Here is a 21,526-nt window from a genome sequence, read left to right on the forward strand (position 1 = left end):
TACCATAACCTAAACGAATTGCTGTGAGCAAGGTACACTGTCACTTGGATAGCAATGAGATCTTTTTATCTACATTCTAATATAGGTGCTAGGGTTGTGTAGAGAGTGGTAGGAAAGGAGGATTGAGATTGACAGGTATGCTAGGTTGAAAATAATAATGAGATTTGAATTCTTTTTGAGCTGTGGATTTTCAAATATTATAGACGTCATAGTACTGATTAATAACCCTTTATCAAAATCTGTTTGTTGTTGTGTTGCATTAGTTTGGGAATATTCAGGTTCTGTTAATAGACTAACAGTGGACTTTTCCATTTGCAGAATATATTGAATGACCAGCAGAGGCAGTGTTGCAGAAGATGATTTCTCTGAGTTGCTGAACCCAAAACAAAACAAAAAAAAAGTTCAGCAGCTTTCGGCTCGATTTACCAGTTTACATGGTGAGTCAAACTCTCAATTTACCATTTTGCTTGTCCTTAAAAGAAGTTCAAGGCATCTGATGGCTCTCAGCTCCTTTTAGTGGGGTATTACGCAAGAATATTATTTGTCAAGACTGAAGCGATATGGATGGCGCCATGGTCATCAGGATAGCTTTTCAAAGATGTTGATTGTCTACAAGGCTGACAATCCTACTTTAAATACTTGTTCTAACAATATGTCAACAGAGAAAATTAGTGTCTTTGAGGTTGAAATGAGGTGTCTTATATTGGAGCAATTGACTTACTCTCGCATGGTGGGAAGCTAATTTAACCTTCCTACCTTCACACTACATGTGTGACTCTTATACTCAAGAAGGATTTCTCTTTAGGAGACTCTGTGTTCTTGTACCTCCAGACCCCTTTCAAAACAGGAGCCCAATGCTTTCAATATTGCAGAGTCCTTTCCCATTACACCTCCCACTTGGTTTGCAGTCATAATTACAGATCGTTACCTAGTGCGGAATTCCTAATGCCTCATTGTTCTGTGTAATTGTCACCCATGGTAATTGGTCAAATGGTGCCCTGACATCATAATGCTACTGCAGGATGTCATCTGACATGAGGGCAAGCAATAGAATACATTTATCATGGTATTGAAATGGGTAGTAGGAAAGACAGGACTCCAGGATGAAGGCAAAGATTGTGAGATTAAATAAACAAGGAAATTACATGAGATGTATTCATTAGTTTTATGGTGTCGGTGATCATAATATTCTCAGGTTCTCTATAGGTGAACTGATAGGGATTTGCAAGAATGAAGATGTCAGAATATGTTGTTTATAGCTTTTCTCATTCCCACTAACTGTAGCATAAACCTTCCTCCGTAAACTTATCAGATCACTTAATGGTCATTGGTGTACCATAACCTAAAAGAATTGCTGTGAGCAGGGTACGCTGTTGCTTTGGTAGCAATGAGATCTTTTTATCTACATTCTAATATAGGTGCTAGGGTTATGTAGAGAGTGGTAGGAAATGAGGATTAAGATTGACAGGTATGCTAGGTTGAAAATAATATTGAAATTTGAATTCTTTTTGAGCTGTGGATTTTTTAATATTATAGACGTCATAGTACTGATTAATAACCCTTTATCAAAATCTGTTTGTTGTTGTGTTGCATTAGTTTGGGAATATTCAGGTTCTGTTAATAGACTAACAGTTGACTTTTCCATTTGCAGAATATATTGAATGACCAGCAGAGGCAGTGTTGCAGAAGATGATTTCTCTGAGTTGCTGAACCCAAAACAAAACAAAAAAAAAAAGTTCAGCAGCTTTCGGCTCGATTTACCAGTTTACATGGTGAGTCAAACTCTCAATTAACCATTTTGCTTGTCCTTAAAAGAAGTTCAATGCATCTGATGGCTCTCAGCTCCTTTTAGTGGGGTATTACGCTAGAATATTATTTGTCAAGACTGCAGAGATATGGATGGCGCCATTGGAATCAGGATAGCTTTTCTAAAATGTTGATTGTCTACAAGGCTGACAATCCTACTTTAAATACTTGTTCTAACAATATGTCAACAGAGAAAATTAGTGTCTTTGAGGTTGAAATGAGGTGTCTTATAGTGGGGCAATCGACTTACTCTCGCATGGAGGGAAGCTAATTTAACCTTCCTACCTTCACACTGCATGTGTGACTCTTATACTCAAGAAGGATTTCTCTTTAGGAGACTCTGTGTTCTTGTACCTCCAGACCCCTTTCAAAACAGGAGCCCAATGCTTTCAATATTGCAGAGTCCTTTCCCATTACACCTCCCACTTGGCTTGCAGTCATAATTACAGATCGTTACCTAGTGCGGAATTCCTAATGCCTCATTGTTCTGTGTAATTGTCACCCATGGCAATTGGTCAAATGGTGCCCTGACATCATAATGCTACTGCAGGATGTCATCTGACATGATGGCAAGCAATAGAATACATTTATCATGGTATTGAAATGGGTAGTAGGAAAGACAGGACTCCAGGCTGAAGGCAAAGATTGTGAGATTAAATAAACAAGGAAATTACATGAGATTTATTCATTAGTTTTATGGTGTCGGTGATCATAATATTCTCAGGTTCTCTATAGGTGAACTGATAGGGATTTGCAAGAATGAAGATGTCAGAATATGTTGTTTATAGCTTTTCTCATTCCCACTAACTGTAGCATAAACCTTCCTCCGTAAACTTATCAGATCACTTAATGGTCATTGGTGTACCATAACCTAAACGAATTGCTGTGAGCAAGGTACACTGTCACTTGGATAGCAATGAGATCTTTTTATCTACATTCTAATATAGGTGCTAGGGTTGTGTAGAGAGTGGTAGGAAAGGAGGATTGAGATTGACAGGTATGCTAGGTTGAAAATAATAATGAGATTTGAATTCTTTTTGAGCTGTGGATTTTCAAATATTATAGACGTCATAGTACTGATTAATAACCCTTTATCAAAATCTGTTTGTTGTTGTGTTGCATTAGTTTGGGAATATTCAGGTTCTGTTAATAGACTAACAGTGGACTTTTCCATTTGCAGAATATATTGAATGACCAGCAGAGGCAGTGTTGCAGAAGATGATTTCTCTGAGTTGCTGAACCCAAAACAAAACAAAAAAAAAGTTCAGCAGCTTTCGGCTCGATTTACCAGTTTACATGGTGAGTCAAACTCTCAATTTACCATTTTGCTTGTCCTTAAAAGAAGTTCAAGGCATCTGATGGCTCTCAGCTCCTTTTAGTGGGGTATTACGCAAGAATATTATTTGTCAAGACTGAAGCGATATGGATGGCGCCATGGTCATCAGGATAGCTTTTCAAAGATGTTGATTGTCTACAAGGCTGACAATCCTACTTTAAATACTTGTTCTAACAATATGTCAACAGAGAAAATTAGTGTCTTTGAGGTTGAAATGAGGTGTCTTATATTGGAGCAATTGACTTACTCTCGCATGGTGGGAAGCTAATTTAACCTTCCTACCTTCACACTACATGTGTGACTCTTATACTCAAGAAGGATTTCTCTTTAGGAGACTCTGTGTTCTTGTACCTCCAGACCCCTTTCAAAACAGGAGCCCAATGCTTTCAATATTGCAGAGTCCTTTCCCATTACACCTCCCACTTGGTTTGCAGTCATAATTACAGATCGTTACCTAGTGCGGAATTCCTAATGCCTCATTGTTCTGTGTAATTGTCACCCATGGTAATTGGTCAAATGGTGCCCTGACATCATAATGCTACTGCAGGATGTCATCTGACATGAGGGCAAGCAATAGAATACATTTATCATGGTATTGAAATGGGTAGTAGGAAAGACAGGACTCCAGGATGAAGGCAAAGATTGTGAGATTAAATAAACAAGGAAATTACATGAGATGTATTCATTAGTTTTATGGTGTCGGTGATCATAATATTCTCAGGTTCTCTATAGGTGAACTGATAGGGATTTGCAAGAATGAAGATGTCAGAATATGTTGTTTATAGCTTTTCTCATTCCCACTAACTGTAGCATAAACCTTCCTCCGTAAACTTATCAGATCACTTAATGGTCATTGGTGTACCATAACCTAAAAGAATTGCTGTGAGCAGGGTACGCTGTTGCTTTGGTAGCAATGAGATCTTTTTATCTACATTCTAATATAGGTGCTAGGGTTATGTAGAGAGTGGTAGGAAATGAGGATTAAGATTGACAGGTATGCTAGGTTGAAAATAATATTGAAATTTGAATTCTTTTTGAGCTGTGGATTTTTTAATATTATAGACGTCATAGTACTGATTAATAACCCTTTATCAAAATCTGTTTGTTGTTGTGTTGCATTAGTTTGGGAATATTCAGGTTCTGTTAATAGACTAACAGTGGACTTTTCCATTTGCAGAATATATTGAATGACCAGCAGAGGCAGTGTTGCAGAAGATGATTTCTCTGAGTTGCTGAACCCAAAACAAAACAAAAAAAAAAGTTCAGCAGCTTTCGGCTCGATTTACCAGTTTACATGGTGAGTCAAACTCTCAATTTACCATTTTGCTTGTCCTTAAAAGAAGTTCAATGCATCTGATGGCTCTCAGCTCCTTTTAGTGGGGTATTACGCAAGAATATTATTTGTCAAGACTGAAGCGATATGGATGGCGCCATGGTCATCAGGATAGCTTTTCAAAGATGTTGATTGTCTACAAGGCTGACAATCCTACTTTAAATACTTGTTCTAACAATATGTCAACTGAGAAAATTAGTGTCTTTGAGGTTGAAATGAGGTGTCTTATATTGGAGCAATTGACTTACTCTCGCATGGAGGGAAGCTAATTTAACCTTCCTACCTTCACACTGCATGTGTGACTCTTATATTCAAGAAGGATTTCTCTTTAGGAGACTCTGTGTTCTTGTACCTCCAGACCCCGTTCAAAACAGGAGCCCAATGCTTTCAATATTGCAGAGTCCTTTCCTATTACACCTCCCACTTGGCTTGCAGTCATAATTACAGATCGTTACCTAGTGCGGAATTCCTAATGCCTCATTGTTCTGTGTAATTGTCACCCATGGCAATTGGTCAAATGGTGCCCTGACATCATAATGCTACTGCAGGATGTCATCTGACATGATGGCAAGCAATAGAATACATTTATCATGGTATTGAAATGGGTAGTAGGAAAGACAGGACTCCAGGCTGAAGGCAAAGATTGTGAGATTAAATAAACAAGGAAATTACATCAGATTTATTCATTAGTTTTATGGTGTCGGTGATCATAATATTCTCAGGTTCTCTATAGGTGAACTGATGGGGATTTGCAAGAATGAAGATGTCAGAATATGTTGTTTATAGCTTTTCTCATTCCCACTAACTGTAGCATAAACCTTCCTCCGTAAACTTATCAGATCACTTAATGGTCATTGGTGTACCATAACCTAAAAGAATTGCTGTGAGCAGGGTACGCTGTTGCTTTGGTAGCAATGAGATCTTTTTATCTACATTCTAATATAGGTGCTAGGGTTGTGTAGAGAGTGGTAGGAAATGAGGATTAAGATTGACAGGTATGCTAGGTTGAAAATTATATTGAAATTTGAATTCTTTTTGAGCTGTGGATTTTTAAATATTATAGACGTCATAGTACTGATTAATAACCCTTTATCAAAATCTGTTTGTTGTTGTGTTGCATTAGTTTGGGAATATTCAGGTTCTGTTAATAGACTAACAGTTGACTTTTCCATTTGCAGAATATATTGAATGACCAGCAGAGGCAGTGTTGCAGAAGATGATTTCTCTGAGTTGCTGAACCCAAAACAAAACAAAAAAAAAAAGTTCAGCAGCTTTCGGCTCGATTTACCAGTTTACATGGTGAGTCAAACTCTCAATTAACCATTTTGCTTGTCCTTAAAAGAAGTTCAATGCATATGATGGCTCTCAGCTCCTTTTAGTGGGGTATTACGCTAGAATATTATTTGTCAAGACTGCAGAGATATGGATGGCGCCATTGGAATCAGGATAGCTTTTCTAAAATGTTGATTGTCTACAAGGCTGACAATCCTACTTTAAATACTTGTTCTAACAATATGTCAACAGAGAAAATTAGTGTCTTTGAGGTTGAAATGAGGTGTCTTATAGTGGGGCAATCGACTTACTCTCGCATGGAGGGAAGCTAATTTAACCTTCCTACCTTCACACTGCATGTGTGACTCTTATACTCAAGAAGGATTTCTCTTTAGGAGACTCTGTGTTCTTGTACCTCCAGACCCCTTTCAAAACAGGAGCCCAATGCTTTCAATATTGCAGAGTCCTTTCCCATTACACCTCCCACTTGGCTTGCAGTCATAATTACAGATCGTTACCTAGTGCGGAATTCCTAATGCCTCATTGTTCTGTGTAATTGTCACCCATGGCAATTGGTCAAATGGTGCCCTGACATCATAATGCTACTGCAGGATGTCATCTGACATGATGGCAAGCAATAGAATACATTTATCATGGTATTGAAATGGGTAGTAGGAAAGACAGGACTCCAGGCTGAAGGCAAAGATTGTGAGATTAAATAAACAAGGAAATTACATGAGATTTATTCATTAGTTTTATGGTGTCGGTGATCATAATATTCTCAGGTTCTCTATAGGTGAACTGATAGGGATTTGCAAGAATGAAGATGTCAGAATATGTTGTTTATAGCTTTTCTCATTCCCACTAACTGTAGCATAAACCTTCCTCCGTAAACTTATCAGATCACTTAATGGTCATTGGTGTACCATAACCTAAACGAATTGCTGTGAGCAAGGTACACTGTCACTTGGATAGCAATGAGATCTTTTTATCTACATTCTAATATAGGTGCTAGGGTTGTGTAGAGAGTGGTAGGAAAGGAGGATTGAGATTGACAGGTATGCTAGGTTGAAAATAATAATGAGATTTGAATTCTTTTTGAGCTGTGGATTTTCAAATATTATAGACGTCATAGTACTGATTAATAACCCTTTATCAAAATCTGTTTGTTGTTGTGTTGCATTAGTTTGGGAATATTCAGGTTCTGTTAATAGACTAACAGTGGACTTTTCCATTTGCAGAATATATTGAATGACCAGCAGAGGCAGTGTTGCAGAAGATGATTTCTCTGAGTTGCTGAACCCAAAACAAAACAAAAAAAAAGTTCAGCAGCTTTCGGCTCGATTTACCAGTTTGCATGGTGAGTCAAACTCTCAATTAACCATTTTGCTTGTCCTTAAAAGAAGTTCAATGCATCTGATGGCTCTCAGCTCCTTTTAGTGGGGTATTACGCTAGAATATTATTTGTCAAGACTGCAGAGATATGGATGGCGCCATTGGAATCAGGATAGCTTTTCTAAAATGTTGATTGTCTACAAGGCTGACAATCCTACTTTAAATACTTGTTCTAACAATATGTCAACAGAGAAAATTAGTGTCTTTGAGGTTGAAATGAGGTGTCTTATAGTGGGGCAATCGACTTACTCTCGCATGGAGGGAAGCTAATTTAACCTTCCTACCTTCACACTGCATGTGTGACTCTTATACTCAAGAAGGATTTCTCTTTAGGAGACTCTGTGTTCTTGTACCTCCAGACCCCTTTCAAAACAGGAGCCCAATGCTTTCAATATTGCAGAGTCCTTTCCCATTACACCTCCCACTTGGCTTGCAGTCATAATTACAGATCGTTACCTAGTGCGGAATTCCTAATGCCTCATTGTTCTGTGTAATTGTCACCCATGGCAATTGGTCAAATGGTGCCCTGACATCATAATGCTACTGCAGGATGTCATCTGACATGATGGCAAGCAATAGAATACATTTATCATGGTATTGAAATGGGTAGTAGGAAAGACAGGACTTCAGGCTGAAGGCAAAGATTGTGAGATTAAATAAACAAGGAAATTACATGAGATTTATTCATTAGTTTTATGGTGTCGGTGATCATAATATTCTCAGGTTCTCTATAGGTGAACTGATAGGGATTTGCAAGAATGAAGATGTCAGAATATGTTGTTTATAGCTTTTCTCATTCCCACTAACTGTAGCATAAACCTTCCTCCGTAAACTTATCAGATCACTTAATGGTCATTGGTGTACCATAACCTAAACGAATTGCTGTGAGCAAGGTACACTGTCACTTGGATAGCAATGAGATCTTTTTATCTACATTCTAATATAGGTGCTAGGGTTGTGTAGAGAGTGGTAGGAAAGGAGGATTGAGATTGACAGGTATGCTAGGTTGAAAATAATAATGAGATTTGAATTCTTTTTGAGCTGTGGATTTTCAAATATTATAGACGTCATAGTACTGATTAATAACCCTTTATCAAAATCTGTTTGTTGTTGTGTTGCATTAGTTTGGGAATATTCAGGTTCTGTTAATAGACTAACAGTGGACTTTTCCATTTGCAGAATATATTGAATGACCAGCAGAGGCAGTGTTGCAGAAGATGATTTCTCTGAGTTGCTGAACCCAAAACAAAACAAAAAAAAAGTTCAGCAGCTTTCGGCTCGATTTACCAGTTTACATGGTGAGTCAAACTCTCAATTTACCATTTTGCTTGTCCTTAAAAGAAGTTCAAGGCATCTGATGGCTCTCAGCTCCTTTTAGTGGGGTATTACGCAAGAATATTATTTGTCAAGACTGAAGCGATATGGATGGCGCCATGGTCATCAGGATAGCTTTTCAAAGATGTTGATTGTCTACAAGGCTGACAATCCTACTTTAAATACTTGTTCTAACAATATGTCAACAGAGAAAATTAGTGTCTTTGAGGTTGAAATGAGGTGTCTTATATTGGAGCAATTGACTTACTCTCGCATGGTGGGAAGCTAATTTAACCTTCCTACCTTCACACTACATGTGTGACTCTTATACTCAAGAAGGATTTCTCTTTAGGAGACTCTGTGTTCTTGTACCTCCAGACCCCTTTCAAAACAGGAGCCCAATGCTTTCAATATTGCAGAGTCCTTTCCCATTACACCTCCCACTTGGTTTGCAGTCATAATTACAGATCGTTACCTAGTGCGGAATTCCTAATGCCTCATTGTTCTGTGTAATTGTCACCCATGGTAATTGGTCAAATGGTGCCCTGACATCATAATGCTACTGCAGGATGTCATCTGACATGAGGGCAAGCAATAGAATACATTTATCATGGTATTGAAATGGGTAGTAGGAAAGACAGGACTCCAGGATGAAGGCAAAGATTGTGAGATTAAATAAACAAGGAAATTACATGAGATGTATTCATTAGTTTTATGGTGTCGGTGATCATAATATTCTCAGGTTCTCTATAGGTGAACTGATAGGGATTTGCAAGAATGAAGATGTTAGAATATGTTGTTTATAGCTTTTCTCATTCCCACTAACTGTAGCATAAACCTTCCTCCGTAAACTTATCAGATCACTTAATGGTCATTGGTGTACCATAACCTAAACGAATTGCTGTGAGCAAGGTACACTGTCACTTGGATAGCAATGAGATCTTTTTATCTACATTCTAATATAGGTGCTAGGGTTGTGTAGAGAGTGGTAGGAAAGGAGGATTGAGATTGACAGGTATGCTAGGTTGAAAATAATAATGAGATTTGAATTATTTTTGAGCTGTGGATTTTCAATATTATAGACGTCATAGTACTGATTAATAACCCTTTATCAAAATCTGTTTGTTGTTGTGTTGCATTAGTTTGGGAATATTCAGGTTCTGTTAATAGACTAACAGTGGACTTTTCCATTTGCAGAATATATTGAATGACCAGCAGAGGCAGTGTTGCAGAATATGATTTCTCTGAGTTGCTGAACCCAAAACAAAACAAAAAAAAAGTTCAGCAGCTTTCGGCTCGATTTACCAGTTTACACGGTGAGTCAAACTCTCAATTTACCATTTTGCTTGTCCTTAAAAGAAGTTCAACGCATCTGATGGCTCTCAGCTCCTTTTAGTGGGGTATTACGCAAGAATATTATTTGTCAAGACTGAAGCGATATGGATGGCGCCATGGTCATCAGGATAGCTTTTCAAAGATGTTGATTGTCTACAAGGCTGACAATCCTACTTTAAATACTTGTTCTAACAATATGTCAACTGAGAAAATTAGTGTCTTTGAGGTTGAAATGAGGTGTCTTATATTGGAGCAATTGACTTACTCTCGCATGGAGGGAAGCTAATTTAACCTTCCTACCTTCACACTGCATGTGTGACTCTTATATTCAAGAAGGATTTCTCTTTAGGAGACTCTGTGTTCTTGTACCTCCAGACCCCTTTCAAAACAGGAGCCCAATGCTTTCAATATTGCAGAGTCCTTTCCTATTACACCTCCCACTTGGCTTGCAGTCATAATTACAGATCGTTACCTAGTGCGGAAGTCCTAATGCCTCATTGTTCTGTGTAATTGTCACCCATGGCAATTGGTCAAATGGTGCCCTGACATCATAATGCTACTGCAGGATGTCATCTGACATGATGGCAAGCAATAGAATACATTTATCATGGTATTGAAATGGGTAGTAGGAAAGACAGGACTCCAGGCTGAAGGCAAAGATTGTGAGATTAAATAAACAAGGAAATTACATCAGATTTATTCATTAGTTTTATGGTGTCGGTGATCATAATATTCTCAGGTTCTCTATAGGTGAACTGATGGGGATTTGCAAGAATGAAGATGTCAGAATATGTTGTTTATAGCTTTTCTCATTCCCACTAACTGTAGCATAAACCTTCCTCCGTAAACTTATCAGATCACTTAATGGTCATTGGTGTACCATAACCTAAACGAATTGCTGTGAGCAAGGTACACTGTCACTTGGATAGCAATGAGATCTTTTTATCTACATTCTAATATAGGTGCTAGGGTTGTGTAGAGAGTGGTAGGAAAGGAGGATTGAGATTGACAGGTATGCTAGGTTGAAAATAATAATGAGATTTGAATTCTTTTTGAGCTGTGGATTTTCAAATATTATAGACGTCATAGTACTGATTAATAACCCTTTATCAAAATCTGTTTGTTGTTGTGTTGCATTAGTTTGGGAATATTCAGGTTCTGTTAATAGACTAACAGTGGACTTTTCCATTTGCAGAATATATTGAATGACCAGCAGAGGCAGTGTTGCAGAAGATGATTTCTCTGAGTTGCTGAACCCAAAACAAAACAAAAAAAAAGTTCAGCAGCTTTCGGCTCGATTTACCAGTTTACATGGTGAGTCAAACTCTCAATTTACCATTTTGCTTGTCCTTAAAAGAAGTTCAAGGCATCTGATGGCTCTCAGCTCCTTTTAGTGGGGTATTACGCAAGAATATTATTTGTCAAGACTGAAGCGATATGGATGGCGCCATGGTCATCAGGATAGCTTTTCAAAGATGTTGATTGTCTACAAGGCTGACAATCCTACTTTAAATACTTGTTCTAACAATATGTCAACAGAGAAAATTAGTGTCTTTGAGGTTGAAATGAGGTGTCTTATATTGGAGCAATTGACTTACTCTCGCATGGTGGGAAGCTAATTTAACCTTCCTACCTTCACACTACATGTGTGACTCTTATACTCAAGAAGGATTTCTCTTTAGGAGACTCTGTGTTCTTGTACCTCCAGACCCCTTTCAAAACAGGAGCCCAATGCTTTCAATATTGCAGAGTCCTTTCCCATTACACCTCCCACTTGGTTTGCAGTCATAATTACAGATCGTTACCTAGTGCGGAATTCCTAATGCCTCATTGTTCTGTGTAATTGTCACCCATGGTAATTGGTCAAATGGTGCCCTGACATCATAATGCTACTGCAGGATGTCATCTGACATGAGGGCAAGCAATAGAATACATTTATCATGGTATTGAAATGGGTAGTAGGAAAGACAGGACTCCAGGATGAAGGCAAAGATTGTGAGATTAAATAAACAAGGAAATTACATGAGATGTATTCATTAGTTTTATGGTGTCGGTGATCATAATATTCTCAGGTTCTCTATAGGTGAACTGATAGGGATTTGCAAGAATGAAGATGTCAGAATATGTTGTTTATAGCTTTTCTCATTCCCACTAACTGTAGCATAAACCTTCCTCCGTAAACTTATCAGATCACTTAATGGTCATTGGTGTACCATAACCTAAAAGAATTGCTGTGAGCAGGGTACGCTGTTGCTTTGGTAGCAATGAGATCTTTTTATCTACATTCTAATATAGGTGCTAGGGTTGTGTAGAGAGTGGTAGGAAATGAGGATTAAGATTGACAGGTATGCTAGGTTGAAAATTATATTGAAATTTGAATTCTTTTTGAGCTGTGGATTTTTAAATATTATAGACGTCATAGTACTGATTAATAACCCTTTATCAAAATCTGTTTGTTGTTGTGTTGCATTAGTTTGGGAATATTCAGGTTCTGTTAATAGACTAACAGTTGACTTTTCCATTTGCAGAATATATTGAATGACCAGCAGAGGCAGTGTTGCAGAAGATGATTTCTCTGAGTTGCTGAACCCAAAACAAAACAAAAAAAAAAAGTTCAGCAGCTTTCGGCTCGATTTACCAGTTTACATGGTGAGTCAAACTCTCAATTAACCATTTTGCTTGTCCTTAAAAGAAGTTCAATGCATATGATGGCTCTCAGCTCCTTTTAGTGGGGTATTACGCTAGAATATTATTTGTCAAGACTGCAGAGATATGGATGGCGCCATTGGAATCAGGATAGCTTTTCTAAAATGTTGATTGTCTACAAGGCTGACAATCCTACTTTAAATACTTGTTCTAACAATATGTCAACAGAGAAAATTAGTGTCTTTGAGGTTGAAATGAGGTGTCTTATAGTGGGGCAATCGACTTACTCTCGCATGGAGGGAAGCTAATTTAACCTTCCTACCTTCACACTGCATGTGTGACTCTTATACTCAAGAAGGATTTCTCTTTAGGAGACTCTGTGTTCTTGTACCTCCAGACCCCTTTCAAAACAGGAGCCCAATGCTTTCAATATTGCAGAGTCCTTTCCCATTACACCTCCCACTTGGCTTGCAGTCATAATTACAGATCGTTACCTAGTGCGGAATTCCTAATGCCTCATTGTTCTGTGTAATTGTCACCCATGGCAATTGGTCAAATGGTGCCCTGACATCATAATGCTACTGCAGGATGTCATCTGACATGATGGCAAGCAATAGAATACATTTATCATGGTATTGAAATGGGTAGTAGGAAAGACAGGACTCCAGGCTGAAGGCAAAGATTGTGAGATTAAATAAACAAGGAAATTACATGAGATTTATTCATTAGTTTTATGGTGTCGGTGATCATAATATTCTCAGGTTCTCTATAGGTGAACTGATAGGGATTTGCAAGAATGAAGATGTCAGAATATGTTGTTTATAGCTTTTCTCATTCCCACTAACTGTAGCATAAACCTTCCTCCGTAAACTTATCAGATCACTTAATGGTCATTGGTGTACCATAACCTAAACGAATTGCTGTGAGCAAGGTACACTGTCACTTGGATAGCAATGAGATCTTTTTATCTACATTCTAATATAGGTGCTAGGGTTGTGTAGAGAGTGGTAGGAAAGGAGGATTGAGATTGACAGGTATGCTAGGTTGAAAATAATAATGAGATTTGAATTCTTTTTGAGCTGTGGATTTTCAAATATTATAGACGTCATAGTACTGATTAATAACCCTTTATCAAAATCTGTTTGTTGTTGTGTTGCATTAGTTTGGGAATATTCAGGTTCTGTTAATAGACTAACAGTGGACTTTTCCATTTGCAGAATATATTGAATGACCAGCAGAGGCAGTGTTGCAGAAGATGATTTCTCTGAGTTGCTGAACCCAAAACAAAACAAAAAAAAAGTTCAGCAGCTTTCGGCTCGATTTACCAGTTTACATGGTGAGTCAAACTCTCAATTTACCATTTTGCTTGTCCTTAAAAGAAGTTCAAGGCATCTGATGGCTCTCAGCTCCTTTTAGTGGGGTATTACGCAAGAATATTATTTGTCAAGACTGAAGCGATATGGATGGCGCCATGGTCATCAGGATAGCTTTTCAAAGATGTTGATTGTCTACAAGGCTGACAATCCTACTTTAAATACTTGTTCTAACAATATGTCAACAGAGAAAATTAGTGTCTTTGAGGTTGAAATGAGGTGTCTTATATTGGAGCAATTGACTTACTCTCGCATGGTGGGAAGCTAATTTAACCTTCCTACCTTCACACTACATGTGTGACTCTTATACTCAAGAAGGATTTCTCTTTAGGAGACTCTGTGTTCTTGTACCTCCAGACCCCTTTCAAAACAGGAGCCCAATGCTTTCAATATTGCAGAGTCCTTTCCCATTACACCTCCCACTTGGTTTGCAGTCATAATTACAGATCGTTACCTAGTGCGGAATTCCTAATGCCTCATTGTTCTGTGTAATTGTCACCCATGGTAATTGGTCAAATGGTGCCCTGACATCATAATGCTACTGCAGGATGTCATCTGACATGAGGGCAAGCAATAGAATACATTTATCATGGTATTGAAATGGGTAGTAGGAAAGACAGGACTCCAGGATGAAGGCAAAGATTGTGAGATTAAATAAACAAGGAAATTACATGAGATGTATTCATTAGTTTTATGGTGTCGGTGATCATAATATTCTCAGGTTCTCTATAGGTGAACTGATAGGGATTTGCAAGAATGAAGATGTCAGAATATGTTGTTTATAGCTTTTCTCATTCCCACTAACTGTAGCATAAACCTTCCTCCGTAAACTTATCAGATCACTTAATGGTCATTGGTGTACCATAACCTAAAAGAATTGCTGTGAGCAGGGTACGCTGTTGCTTTGGTAGCAATGAGATCTTTTTATCTACATTCTAATATAGGTGCTAGGGTTATGTAGAGAGTGGTAGGAAATGAGGATTAAGATTGACAGGTATGCTAGGTTGAAAATAATATTGAAATTTGAATTCTTTTTGAGCTGTGGATTTTTTAATATTATAGACGTCATAGTACTGATTAATAACCCTTTATCAAAATCTGTTTGTTGTTGTGTTGCATTAGTTTGGGAATATTCAGGTTCTGTTAATAGACTAACAGTTGACTTTTCCATTTGCAGAATATATTGAATGACCAGCAGAGGCAGTGTTGCAGAAGATGATTTCTCTGAGTTGCTGAACCCAAAACAAAACAAAAAAAAAAAGTTCAGCAGCTTTCGGCTCGATTTACCAGTTTACATGGTGAGTCAAACTCTCAATTAACCATTTTGCTTGTCCTTAAAAGAAGTTCAATGCATCTGATGGCTCTCAGCTCCTTTTAGTGGGGTATTACGCTAGAATATTATTTGTCAAGACTGCAGAGATATGGATGGCGCCATTGGAATCAGGATAGCTTTTCTAAAATGTTGATTGTCTACAAGGCTGACAATCCTACTTTAAATACTTGTTCTAACAATATGTCAACAGAGAAAATTAGTGTCTTTGAGGTTGAAATGAGGTGTCTTATAGTGGGGCAATCGACTTACTCTCGCATGGAGGGAAGCTAATTTAACCTTCCTACCTTCACACTGCATGTGTGACTCTTATACTCAAGAAGGATTTCTCTTTAGGAGACTCTGTGTTCTTGTACCTCCAGACCCCTTTCAAAACAGGAGCCCAATGCTTTCAATATTGCAGAGTCCTTTCCCATTACACCTCCCACTTGGCTTGCAGTCATAATTACAGATCGTTACCTAGTGCGGAATTCCTAATGCCTCATTGTTCTGTGTAATTGTCACCCATGGCAATTGGTCAAATGGTGCCCTGACATCATAATGCTACTGCAGGATGTCATCTGACATGATGGCAAGCAATAGAATACATTTATCATGGTATTGAAATGGGTAGTAGGAAAGACAGGACTCCAGGCTGAAGGCAAAGATTGTGAGATTAAATAAACAAGGAAATTACATGAGATTTATTCATTAGTTTTATGGTGTCGGTGATCATAATATTCTCAGGTTCTCTATAGGTGAACTGATAGGGATTTGCAAGAATGAAGATGTCAGAATATGTTGTTTATAGCTTTTCTCATTCCCACTAACTGTAGCATAAACCTTCCTCCGTAAACTTATCAGATCACTTAATGGTCATTGGTGTACCATAACCTAAACGAATTGCTGTGAGCAAGGTACACTGTCACTTGGATAGCAATGAGATCTTTTTATCTACATTCTAATATAGGTGCTAGGGTTGTGTAGAGAGTGGTAGGAAAGGAGGATTGAGATTGACAGGTATGCTAGGTTGAAAATAATAATGAGATTTGAATTCTTTTTGAGCTGTGGATTTTCAAATATTATAGACGTCATAGTACTGATTAATAACCCTTTATCAAAATCTGTTTGTTGTTGTGTTGCATTAGTTTGGGAATATTCAGGTTCTGTTAATAGACTAACAGTGGACTTTTCCATTTGCAGAATATATTGAATGACCAGCAGAGGCAGTGTTGCAGAAGATGATTTCTCTGAGTTGCTGAACCCAAAACAAAACAAAAAAAAAGTTCAGCAGCTTTCGGCTCGATTTACCAGTTTACATGGTGAGTCAAACTCTCAATTTACCATTTTGCTTGTCCTTAAAAGAAGTTCAAGGCATCTGATGGCTCTCAGCTCCTTTTAGTGGGGTATTACGCAAGAATATTATTTGTCAAGACTGAAGCGATATGGATGGCGCCATGGTCATCAGGATAGCTTTTCAAAGATGTTGATTGTCTACAAGGCTGACAATCCTACTTTAAATACTTGTTCTAACAATATGTCAACAGAGAAAATTAGTGTCTTTGAGGTTGAAATGAGGTGTCTTATATTGGAGCAATTGACTTACTCTCGCATGGTGGGAAGCTAATTTAACCTTCCTACCTTCACACTACATGTGTGACTCTTATACTCAAGAAGGATTTCTCTTTAGGAGACTCTGTGTTCTTGTACCTCCAGACCCCTTTCAAAACAGGAGCCCAATGCTTTCAATATTGCAGAGTCCTTTCCCATTACACCTCCCACTTGGTTTGCAGTCATAATTACAGATCGTTACCTAGTGCGGAATTCCTAATGCCTCATTGTTCTGTGTAATTGTCACCCATGGTAATTGGTCAAATGGTGCCCTGACATCATAATGCTACTGCAGGATGTCATCTGACATGAGGGCAAGCAATAGAATACATTTATCATGGTATTGAAATGGGTAGTAGGAAAGACAGGACTCCAGGATGAAGGCAAAGATTGTGAGATTAAATAAACAAGGAAATTACATGAGATGTATTCATTAGTTTTATGGTGTCGGTGATCATAATATTCTCAGGTTCTCTATAGGTGAACTGATAGGGATTTGCAAGAATGAAGATGTCAGAATATGTTGTTTATAGCTTTTCTCATTCCCACTAACTGTAGCATAAACCTTCCTCCGTAAACTTATCAGATCACTTAATGGTCATTGGTGTACCATAACCTAAAAGAATTGCTGTGAGCAGGGTACGCTGTTGCTTTGGTAGCAATGAGATCTTTTTATCTACATTCTAATATAGGTGCTAGGGTTATGTAGAGAGTGGTAGGAAATGAGGATTAAGATTGACAGGTATGCTAGGTTGAAAATAATATTGAAATTTGAATTCTTTTTGAGCTGTGGATTTTTTAATATTATAGACGTCATAGTACTGATTAATAACCCTTTATCAAAATCTGTTTGTTGTTGTGTTGCATTAGTTTGGGAATATTCAGGTTCTGTTAATAGACTAACAGTGGACTTTTCCATTTGCAGAATATATTGAATGACCAGCAGAGGCAGTGTTGCAGAAGATGATTTCTCTGAGTTGCTGAACCCAAAACAAAACAAAAAAAAAAGTTCAGCAGCTTTCGGCTCGATTTACCAGTTTACATGGTGAGTCAAACTCTCAATTTACCATTTTGCTTGTCCTTAAAAGAAGTTCAATGCATCTGATGGCTCTCAGCTCCTTTTAGTGGGGTATTACGCAAGAATATTATTTGTCAAGACTGAAGCGATATGGATGGCGCCATGGTCATCAGGATAGCTTTTCAAAGATGTTGATTGTCTACAAGGCTGACAATCCTACTTTAAATACTTGTTCTAACAATATGTCAACTGAGAAAATTAGTGTCTTTGAGGTTGAAATGAGGTGTCTTATATTGGAGCAATTGACTTACTCTCGCATGGAGGGAAGCTAATTTAACCTTCCTACCTTCACACTGCATGTGTGACTCTTATATTCAAGAAGGATTTCTCTTTAGGAGACTCTGTGTTCTTGTACCTCCAGACCCCGTTCAAAACAGGAGCCCAATGCTTTCAATATTGCAGAGTCCTTTCCTATTACACCTCCCACTTGGCTTGCAGTCATAATTACAGATCGTTACCTAGTGCGGAATTCCTAATGCCTCATTGTTCTGTGTAATTGTCACCCATGGCAATTGGTCAAATGGTGCCCTGACATCATAATGCTACTGCAGGATGTCATCTGACATGATGGCAAGCAATAGAATACATTTATCATGGTATTGAAATGGGTAGTAGGAAAGACAGGACTCCAGGCTGAAGGCAAAGATTGTGAGATTAAATAAACAAGGAAATTACATCAGATTTATTCATTAGTTTTATGGTGTCGGTGATCATAATATTCTCAGGTTCTCTATAGGTGAACTGATGGGGATTTGCAAGAATGAAGATGTCAGAATATGTTGTTTATAGCTTTTCTCATTCCCACTAACTGTAGCATAAACCTTCCTCCGTAAACTTATCAGATCACTTAATGGTCATTGGTGTACCATAACCTAAAAGAATTGCTGTGAGCAGGGTACGCTGTTGCTTTGGTAGCAATGAGATCTTTTTATCTACATTCTAATATAGGTGCTAGGGTTGTGTAGAGAGTGGTAGGAAATGAGGATTAAGATTGACAGGTATGCTAGGTTGAAAATTATATTGAAATTTGAATTCTTTTTGAGCTGTGGATTTTTAAATATTATAGACGTCATAGTACTGATTAATAACCCTTTATCAAAATCTGTTTGTTGTTGTGTTGCATTAGTTTGGGAATATTCAGGTTCTGTTAATAGACTAACAGTTGACTTTTCCATTTGCAGAATATATTGAATGACCAGCAGAGGCAGTGTTGCAGAAGATGATTTCTCTGAGTTGCTGAACCCAAAACAAAACAAAAAAAAAAAGTTCAGCAGCTTTCGGCTCGATTTACCAGTTTACATGGTGAGTCAAACTCTCAATTAACCATTTTGCTTGTCCTTAAAAGAAGTTCAATGCATATGATGGCTCTCAGCTCCTTTTAGTGGGGTATTACGCTAGAATATTATTTGTCAAGACTGCAGAGATATGGATGGCGCCATTGGAATCAGGATAGCTTTTCTAAAATGTTGATTGTCTACAAGGCTGACAATCCTACTTTAAATACTTGTTCTAACAATATGTCAACAGAGAAAATTAGTGTCTTTGAGGTTGAAATGAGGTGTCTTATAGTGGGGCAATCGACTTACTCTCGCATGGAGGGAAGCTAATTTAACCTTCCTACCTTCACACTGCATGTGTGACTCTTATACTCAAGAAGGATTTCTCTTTAGGAGACTCTGTGTTCTTGTACCTCCAGACCCCTTTCAAAACAGGAGCCCAATGCTTTCAATATTGCAGAGTCCTTTCCCATTACACCTCCCACTTGGCTTGCAGTCATAATTACAGATCGTTACCTAGTGCGGAATTCCTAATGCCTCATTGTTCTGTGTAATTGTCACCCATGGCAATTGGTCAAATGGTGCCCTGACATCATAATGCTACTGCAGGATGTCATCTGACATGATGGCAAGCAATAGAATACATTTATCATGGTATTGAAATGGGTAGTAGGAAAGACAGGACTCCAGGCTGAAGGCAAAGATTGTGAGATTAAATAAACAAGGAAATTACATGAGATTTATTCATTAGTTTTATGGTGTCGGTGATCATAATATTCTCAGGTTCTCTATAGGTGAACTGATAGGGATTTGCAAGAATGAAGATGTCAGAATATGTTGTTTATAGCTTTTCTCATTCCCACTAACTGTAGCATAAACCTTCCTCCGTAAACTTATCAGATCACTTAATGGTCATTGGTGTACCATAACCTAAACGAATTGCTGTGAGCAAGGTACACTGTCACTTGGATAGCAATGAGATCTTTTTATCTACATTCTAATATAGGTGCTAGGGTTGTGTAGAGAGTGGTAGGAAAGGAGGATTGAGATTGACAGGTATGCTAGGTTGAAAATAATAATGAGATTTGAATTCTTTTTGAGCTGTGGATTTTCAAATATTATAGACGTCATAGTACTGATTAATAACCCTTTATCAAAATCTGTTTGTTGTTGTGTTGCATTAGTTTGGGAATATTCAGGTTCTGTTAATAGACTAACAGTGGACTTTTCCATTTGCAGAATATATTGAATGACCAGCAGAGGCAGTGTTGCAGAAGATGATTTCTCTGAGTTGCTGAACCCAAAACAAAACAAAAAAAAAGTTCAGCAGCTTTCGGCTCGATTTACCAGTTTGCATGGTGAGTCAAACTCTCAATTAACCATTTTGCTTGTCCTTAAAAGAAGTTCAATGCATCTGATGGCTCTCAGCTCCTTTTAGTGGGGTATTACGCTAGAATATTATTTGTCAAGACTGCAGAGATATGGATGGCGCCATTGGAATCAGGATAGCTTTTCTAAAATGTTGATTGTCTACAAGGCTGACAATCCTACTTTAAATACTTGTTCTAACAATATGTCAACAGAGAAAATTAGTGTCTTTGAGGTTGAAATGAGGTGTCTTATAGTGGGGCAATCGACTTACTCTCGCATGGAGGGAAGCTAATTTAACCTTCCTACCTTCACACTGCATGTGTGACTCTTATACTCAAGAAGGATTTCTCTTTAGGAGACTCTGTGTTCTTGTACCTCCAGACCCCTTTCAAAACAGGAGCCCAATGCTTTCAATATTGCAGAGTCCTTTCCCATTACACCTCCCACTTGGCTTGCAGTCATAATTACAGATCGTTACCTAGTGCGGAATTCCTAATGCCTCATTGTTCTGTGTAATTGTCACCCATGGCAATTGGTCAAATGGTGCCCTGACATCATAATGCTACTGCAGGATGTCATCTGACATGATGGCAAGCAATAGAATACATTTATCATGGTATTGAAATGGGTAGTAGGAAAGACAGGACTTCAGGCTGAAGGCAAAGATTGTGAGATTAAATAAACAAGGAAATTACATGAGATTTATTCATTAGTTTTATGGTGTCGGTGATCATAATATTCTCAGGTTCTCTATAGGTGAACTGATAGGGATTTGCAAGAATGAAGATGTCAGAATATGTTGTTTATAGCTTTTCTCATTCCCACTAACTGTAGCATAAACCTTCCTCCGTAAACTTATCAGATCACTTAATGGTCATTGGTGTACCATAACCTAAACGAATTGCTGTGAGCAAGGTACACTGTCACTTGGATAGCAATGAGATCTTTTTATCTACATTCTAATATAGGTGCTAGGGTTGTGTAGAGAGTGGTAGGAAAGGAGGATTGAGATTGACAGGTATGCTAGGTTGAAAATAATAATGAGATTTGAATTCTTTTTGAGCTGTGGA

Source organism: Lissotriton vulgaris, chromosome 11 (genome assembly GCF_964263255.1).
Source record: "Lissotriton vulgaris chromosome 11, aLisVul1.2, whole genome shotgun sequence".
Classification (NCBI taxonomy): Eukaryota; Metazoa; Chordata; class Amphibia; order Caudata; family Salamandridae; genus Lissotriton; species Lissotriton vulgaris.